This window comes from Myotis davidii, unplaced genomic scaffold (assembly GCF_000327345.1).
Source record: "Myotis davidii unplaced genomic scaffold, ASM32734v1 scaffold62, whole genome shotgun sequence".
Lineage (NCBI taxonomy): Eukaryota > Metazoa > Chordata > Mammalia > Chiroptera > Vespertilionidae > Myotis > Myotis davidii.
The window spans coordinates 4,524,127-4,530,916 of record NW_006295180.1 but is presented as its reverse complement, the minus strand read 5'-3'; the positions used below and the strand labels follow the sequence as shown (position 1 = coordinate 4,530,916).

The 6,790-nt window shown below is 44.4% G+C and overlaps 1 pseudogene; it reads right to left on the bottom strand.

Annotated features, from left to right (window-relative positions):
• Positions 1-5,231: 5,231 nt before the first annotated feature.
• On the bottom strand, positions 5,232-6,551 carry LOC102762564 (annotated as a pseudogene).
• Between the last annotated feature and the right edge of the window lie 239 nt (positions 6,552-6,790).

Sequence of the window (6,790 nt, the reverse complement as noted above, 5' to 3'; positions counted from 1 at the left end):
AAAGACAAGTAATATTTGAACAATATTCACACTTGATTGTACTAATAAAATCTTCAAGCAGAGAAAAAAAGAGAAAGAATTATGACCTGGAAAAAAATATTTTAATCAGATAAATAGATAAATAAAAGCTTTGACTCCAACATTACTATCTACTGGAGGCCCAGTACATGAAATTCGTGCACTGGTGGGGTGGGGGGTGTGTCCTCAGCCCAGCCTTTACCCTCTCCAACCAGGACTGCTGGCTCCCAACCACTTGCCTGCCTGGTTGCCCCTAACCGCTTCTGCCTGCCAGCCTGATCACCTCCTAACCACTCCCTGCTAGCCTGACTGACACCTAACTCTTCCCCTGCCAGCCTGATCGCCCCCAACTGCACTCCACTGCTGGCCCGGTTGCTCCCAACTGCCCTCCCCTGGTCACCCCCAATGGCCCTCCCCTTCAGGCCTGGCTGCCCCCCAATGGCCCACCCCTGCACTCCTGGTTGCCCCCAACTGCCCTCTCCTGCTGGCCTGGTCACCCCAACTGCCCTCCCCTGCAGGCCCGGTCTCCCCCAACTGCCCTCCCCTGCAGGCCTGGTCGCCCCCAACTACCCTCCCCTACAGGCCTGGTTGCCCTCAACTGCCCTCCCCTGCTGGTCTGGTCACCTCTAACTGCCCTCCCCTGTTGGCCTGATTGCCCACAACTGCCCTCCCCTGCAGGCCATCTTGTGGTGGCCATCTTTGACCACCAGGGGGCAGCCATCTTGTGTGTTAGAGTGATGGTCAATTTGCATACTGATTGTGACTAATTCACATATCTTGTTGTGACTAATTAGCATATTCAGTCATGATTGTTAGGTTGTCATGATCAATTTGCAGATTACCCTTTTATTAGTATAGATTTTTATTGGATTCTCTATATATTCATGTTTTCTTTTGAATAAAGTTGTGGGTTTTTTTGTTTTGTTTTGTATTGAATATTCTCCATGCATCTCCCCTACACTGTTGGTTTGAAAGCATTCCCATTATTTTAATTCTATTATTTCTATTATTTTATTTACCATCACCAATCTTTGATTATATTGTTTTTCCAGAAGTCTAAATATATTAGAGACATTTTGGAATTGTGTATCAACTTTAATGGAAAAATAAATTTAGAAAACAAAGAAAAGAAATTTATGTATTTTAAAGAAAAGAAATGTTACAAAACTCCTTCAGCAATTTTACCTACCCATTAAATAGCTACTTTCTGGAATTTTAAAACTTTTTCTTCGCAATTGCTAAAATCACTTTTAACATTGAGTTAAATTAACCAACATGTTTGCTGTTAATATTATGTTTACTGTTATTTATTTTTCAATATATATATACATATATATATTTCTTATTGACTTCAGAAAGAGGAAAAGAGGGAGAAGAGAGATAAAAAATCAATGATGACAGAGAATCATTGATGGCTGCCTCCTGCATGCCCTGACCAGGAATCAAACTGTGACCTCCTGATTCATAGGTCAATGCTCAACCACTGAGCCAAGGTGTCCAACTACCATTGTTACTTTTATTCCATGCCTTCCCTCTGGGTCCTTTTACTTAAATACAATCTTTAATATTTGTGCTTATGAGCATCAGTTGATGGTAAACTCTCTTGGTATTTCTTTCTGAATCTAGAAACACATGTATTGCTTTTCATTTATGTTTGAGTGATAATTTGGGTGTAAACATGTAAGATAAGTTAATTTCACTTAGCATTTTGAGGATATTATTCTTTCATATCCTGTTATCTACTGTTGCTGTCAGTTTAACAGTCTTTTTTACTCTAGTAGTTTTTAAGGTCTCCCCTTCCTTTGTTCTTGATTGTTTGTAGAGTCACTGCATGTATTACCTTGTAGTAATTAATATTTATCTTCACTATGAGCCCTGAGACTTAATTTTTCCTCTTAGGACTCATGTCTTTCTTCAGTTCTGGAAAAACATTAGAAAATATCTCTTTAACTATTGCTTTCCTACCTTTCTGGAAAATTCTTTAGACAGACATGTTAGACTTTTCCATTTCTCCTCTAAAACCTTAAACTGCTTTGTCGTATTTTTCTCTCTTTGTCTCTTTATGATGCATTTTAGTGAAATCCTCAGTAATATCTTCCCATTTCCAGATTCTGTGCAGCCTAGCTGTTTTTAAAAACCTTTTCAATGAATATTTTTCATGTTTAAAATTTTTACATTTTTTCTTTTAGATATACATGTTTTGTTTAATGCCTTCCTGTTTTGCTTGCCAATTCTGTGTTCTATTTTTAGTGAAAGTTATTCTTTGACTTATCCCCTTTATCACCCTAAATGTACTTACTTTAAAGTCTTTGGCAAACTATTCATTTTAAATTTTTTATTTGTTGTTTTGAGAGAGAGAGACAAAGGGAGAGAGAGAGAGACAGACAGACAGAGAGAGAGAGAGAGAGAGAGTTGTTGTTTCACCTATTCATGCATTCATAGGTTGATTCTTGTATGTGTCCAGAACGGGAATGGAACTGCAACCTTGGTGTATCAGGAGGACACTCTAATAGATTATTCTCATACTTTAGTTTTGCTTCTTGATTAAATGTATCTTCTTCTAGGTAATTTGTATTGGATATGTGTCTTAGCATTACCTTACTTTGGTTTGGTATCATAGTTTCTAGGGTCATTTTGAGAAAAAAGTATGTAAGTCTTTGTTTGTTTGTATTTGTTTGTTTTCCTTCTCTGCCCATGTCTCTTTCTCTAAGTTGTTCCATTGATTGCCTCCACCTGGTTCCTTGGAGCTTGCTGACCAAAACAAGTCTTGCGTTGCAAGTTTGGAGCTGATGCATCTTAAAATATGGATTAAGGTTTATGGCCAATATGGTCATAGAGCCAATAGTTAGCTTCTTTCAGATTCCGAAGATGAGGCTGTTTTTATGTCCAATTAATTTAAGAAGGAGACAAAATTCTCAGGCAACAATTAAAGAGCATTTTTTTTAGCTTTTTTGAAAATTTTTTCTTTAATCAGGGGGTGTTCCACTGAAGCCTTCAGCTTGATTCCTGTTGCCACTTTGTATAATTTTAGTTACCATTACTTTAGATGAATCCAACTTCCAGATGTCTGCCTATATCCTGCCTAGAAGTAGGATTAGATTTTTGTGCTTATGCTGTTGTCTGCCTTCCTTTTCTGGTCCATGAACTTGGTGCACGTAGAATCTTACTGTACTTGAACCTACTTACATTGTTTTACTTATTTATGTATATTTGCCTGTCATTGTTCTTGTTTGAAATGGGGTGTGAAAATTAGGGGAAGGGGTGGATATAAAGCATGTACTTAATAATCTAATTTTATACCTCCTTAGGATGATTCTTGCTTAAATACAATTCCTAAATTGTTTCAAAATTTTAAAAATACTTTGAGGCCAACTGAAACAAACATTTTCTTTGTGCTTTCTTAAACTGCAGAGCAATATAAATATAATGCAAACCACACATGTACTTATACATTTTCTAGTAGCTACACTATCAATATAAAAAGAAATAGATAAATTTGACCCCAACATTTTTAATGCTCACCTGAGGATATGTTTTTTATTGATTTTGGGAAGAGAGGAAGGGAGAGAAAGAGAAACATTGATGTGAGAGAGAAACATTGATTGGAGATAGAACCATCAAGCTAGGTATGTGCCCTGACCAGGAATCAAACCCACAACCCTTTTGGTCTATGGGACAATGCTCCAACCAACCAAGCCACCCAGCCGGGGCAAACTCTGACATTTTACTTAACTCAATATATCCAATATATTATTATTTAAAAATACAATCAATATAAAAATTATTAATGATTCTTTTATTGTTTATACTAAATATTTGAAATCTCGTGTCTATTTTATATTGACAGTACATCTCAATTCAGAGTAGCCATGTTTTAAATGCTCAATAACCACATGTGACTGGAGGCTTCCATGTTGGATGGTGCAGATTTATACCATTTATAAAATAACTAGAGGTCCAGTGCACGAAATTCATGCATTGGTGTTGGGGGTCCCTCAGCCTGGCCTGCACACTCTCCTAGTCCAAGACCCCTCAGGGGATGCCCACAAGGAATGGGCCTAAGCCGACAGTTGGAAATCCCTCCCGCAATCCGGGACCCCTTGCTCCTTACCGCCCACTTGCTCGCTGCTCCTTACTACTCAGCTCACTGCTCCTTAGCACTGCCACAGAGGCAGGAGAGGCTCCCGCCACTGCCACTGAGCTTGCCAGCCGTGAGCCCTATCTTTTGGTGTAGTTGTCTATGGTCCAACTGCTCTCTTTCTTCTCACTTAGGCCGAGCAGCATGTGAGGGCAGAGTGCACTGTCGTGGAACACAGAGGGCTTCCCAGAGTTGAGGGGAGTGGCCAGGCCCACGGGGTGAAAGGTGGACACAGAGGACGCTATCTCACCCAATTGTGGGGCAGGCTTGCTGGCCTTCATCTGCCTGACCCCACCCAGGGAGGGACCGAGCAGGGTATCTACCTCTCCATTTTCCATCCTTCTATCTGTGATACCTGTCACCATTGCCAGCCCTCTCCAAAAGTGAGTTCAGCTCAATCCCTGAATGTAAAAGGGCTTGGGGGCGGGGGGCTCCACTCCAGTGCCCCCTGATTCCCAGCAACAGGACCTGGTCAACAGGACCTGATCTCAGGACGGTGGCCACAGCTGCAGAGCATAGATATGTTTCAAGAAAAGTCGGGAATGCAGGGTTTCACATGAGCCCCTATTCCAAAAGGTGGCAGTTTATTCACATTGTGGCAAAGACACCTTCAAGAGTAACATAAGTGGGTAAAGTCAGGGCCAAACCGGGCCATTTCCTCATCCAATCTCTCTGAGGCACGTGGACAGAAACAAGTCTCAGCTCTTTGCAGGACACTTCCAGAGTTTTTTAAGCCTAAAGGTCAGTAGTCTGTCTCCATTCTTGTTCTTTGGGATATTTTCAACGTTAGATAAAAGGATACGTACATTGGGGCAATCCTCTTGAGATACAATATTCCAGTTGCACCCATGTGATGATGACAGTGTCCCTCAGAGGGAGGGAGCTGACAGATGAGGAGCAGGCAATTCTGAAAACCAAAACAATGACAGAGATGCTAAGCTTTCCTTCATGTGTCTGACACCCCTCCTCAGGCGGCCTGCAGGCCGGGTGTCTGCTGGACCTTTACCACTTGATGTCCTGGCAGGCTGCCCTGGGCCCTGCTAGGCATGTGAAGGGCCACCTGGGCCTGGGGGAGTCACTCCCCCAGCCCCAGCCACTCCTGGTACAGCTCCTGCACATGGGCGCTGGTCTCCGGAAGCCACACCAGGATGGCAGCATAGATGCCTTCCATCTGCCGCAGCAGTGCCCTGTCTGCACAACCATCATCCACCTGGGCCTGGCCCCTGATGCTTAGGCATCCCCGGCATAGGCCAGGACCTCCACGAAGTGGCAGGGGAACTTGCCACTCTTCAGCTTCAGGACCACTTCTGGATGTTCCGAAAGCCTTAAGCAGCCCCAAAGCGTAGAAGAACCTCTCTGTCCCTTTCAAGGGTGACCTCCTGGAAGTCTTTGTTCCTCAGGGTGCAGTAGGTGAGCACTCCCACATCCTTGTTGAACAGCTCCTTGGTCATGTGCCTGAAGATGTGCGCCAGGTACCTGTCGGAGCTGGCACCCTCGTGGAGCCTCACCTCCTCCTCCTTCATGTCTCCAAACAGAGTGTCCATGGCAGAGTCATTCGAGACAAGGTCTCGTTGCTCCATTATCTGAACAATTTCACCTGAGGTTAACACGCAGTCAGCACCCTGGGAACTGTGTGAAGCTGTGGGAACACCTTCTCAAAGGGCCTCCAGTTTCCTGTCATAACCCGGGGCCACAATGATGTGGAAAATCTTGTCTGGGGACAGGTTCTGCCGTCTGGTGAAGTAATCCTTCACCAGAGAGCCCATGATCTACTGCGGAGACTTGGTCTGCAGAGGTGGGGGTGATGGGGTGACCCAGCACCGCACTGCATATTGGACCCAGCTGGGGCAGGCGGAGGTCAGCATGGGTAGCCAGGGCTCTTCCTCACGGTGTTGGCAGTACCGACGCACAAATTCCTTCTGACTCTCAGGGTGCTGAAGTCTGCAGCTATCTTCATGTCAAAGACAGTGCACCCCAAGGCTTTTGAGGAAGCCACAGAGCCTTCTGGATGCATCAGTGACACTGAGGCTGAATGTAGCAGCAAAATAAGGCAGAGACTGAGGACACATGGAACCTGCCAGCACCTTGTGCTGTGAGGTATCACATTTCTTATTAAGGTTCAGAACACAGAAGAAGTCCTTGGCGTTCTGTTGAGAAACTTGGACTCCTTCCTCTGCGGTCACACAACTGTCACACGCCAGGCAGTCACTCAGAAATATCCTTGGCATCTGCCAACTTATGGAATTCTCCCTTCTCTCCATTCTCCTGAGCCAGACTCCAGACATTGACTGCGGCATTCTCTTGGTCATCAGTTTTTGTTTTTTTTTACTATGTTCCTACTGTGTGCAGTGCTCACACTTCATCTGGAGCAGGGCAGGTGAGGGCCGGCTCAAATGACCTGGAGGTAGCATGGGGAGAGCAGTCACTGCTGGTCGCCCCTGGCACTGCTGATGGTATCCTTTCTTCCTTGTGGAGCGTCTATGGAGGGGAAGTTGCTGCAGTGCCCGAGGCTGAGTTCCAGGAGGCGGGTAGCGCTGTTGGGATTGTGCCGGCGGCGCTGGTCCGTTGGTGCCTGGCCTGTCCTCTGGAGATTGAACCTTCAGGACTACTAAGGGAGCCAGTCCCAAGTTCCGC